Raw genomic sequence first — 1,639 nt, 5'->3', positions numbered from 1 at the left:
CCGAACACCTTAAATAAACCACCGATATTATTATTAATAAAGCTGCTGTTAGTTTTTCTGTTATTTGAAGTCAAAAGCATTTCCGACACAGGGCTATTTGGATGATGAACGATTGCCTGCAGGACACAAAGACCCACCAGTCTGGTTCTCTGGGCCTGTGGGGAAGGAGGATGAGGTTGAAGAGGAAAGGGAGGGGCCTGCTGTAGTGTGGGGGAGGAGGGCAGGATGGGAAAAAGGCATTAAGTATTCCTGCGGCTTGCGCATCCCCTCCAGATACTCAAAAGATGCAATTTAACTCTTAGGAGATTACTTTTTGATAGCAATGGTTGGTTTCCGAATTCAGGGCAAACAGCCATGGAGCTGGGCTCCAGCACACAGGGTTTGCTTCAAGTGGCCACCTCAGCAGCAGCAGCACCAGCAGCACAATTGCCCTGTATAAAGATGACAGAAGGAGGATGAAATCCGCTTATGTGAGATTGTGGTGTTTGGAAAACAGATTCTTCCCCTGCCTGACACCTCCCTTGAGGGAGGAGAGATTAGATTTTATTCCCTTAGCAGAAACCTCTGAGGGGAACTTTGAGACACTCATGGAAGATCAAATTGAGGGTTGAAGACTTGGTAGGGACCAGTGCAGCACGGGATAGTGGTATGCAGTTAGGAGGTGGGCAAATGACACAGTAATTTCCTAAGGGACAACCAAAGCTGTTAGGAGTTGGGTCCTTTGCTGATAGGATCCACAGGGCATCTACCTTCACATCTACAAAAAAGTTACTAGTGACCAGGCAGAAGGGGACAGTAACCTCACCACCTCCACTGCTAAGAGCCGGTAAGCACATGTCTTTTTCCTGCTTTTTCTGGCCTCTTCCAACACCAGTCAAGCTGGTGCAGGAGCTGGCAGGGACAGCATATCTAGGAGGCACTATATGGAGATTCAGGGGAGCTTGGAATGAAACCACTGAAACTTTAAGATGGTCTTAATAATGCAAAGTAACTTAAAAGTTGTAGGATTGCACTGAGCACTTGGTAAGCCCACTGCCCAGTACGAAACTGCATTTGACAAAACATTTGGCACAATTATGAAAAAAATGGAAGCATCAATATTTCCATCTCCATATATAATACTCTTCAAGCAGGTTACTTAAGCATTATAAAGAGGGTGAAAACAGTTGGGGAAGGGGCTAGTTGGAAACATGGAAAGCAGAAGGAAGGGAAGCTTGGTGCCCACCTGTGAGGGAGGGTTATAGGTTTCAGTGACAATTTTTGACCTGGTGAGCTGACACTCACAGTCGAGATCAATCTCTCCTCTTGTACAGGTGAGCTGGTAAGGAGGTGGAAAGAGGCTGTGCGGTCACGGACAAGGCGCAGAGCACTCCTCTCAACTCTCTTTTGCCCTCCTAGCTTGACCTACTGATGGCTGCCCTCTTTTCTAAATAGTAACGCATACTCCAATGCATGCTTGAGTTTGTGCAGTATTCTGGTTTCTGAAAGCCAAGTTGTGACAATTAATGCTGTATCTAACCAAATGATCATAGCCTCCCTCTTCCCCACAGGAGCTAAAATCAAGGAGCATCTTCCGATTTCAAGAACACTAAACCTAGGTGGCCACAAGCTTCATTTGGGCCATGAACTCCTTTGAAAC

The sequence above is a fragment of the Sapajus apella genome, unplaced genomic scaffold (assembly GCF_009761245.1).
Source record: "Sapajus apella isolate SASKATOON/1434 unplaced genomic scaffold, GSC_monkey_1.0 scaffold47, whole genome shotgun sequence".
In the NCBI taxonomy this organism is placed as follows: Eukaryota; Metazoa; Chordata; class Mammalia; order Primates; family Cebidae; genus Sapajus; species Sapajus apella.
The sequence above is the reverse complement of the archived record's forward strand: the minus strand, read 5'-3'. Positions refer to the sequence as shown.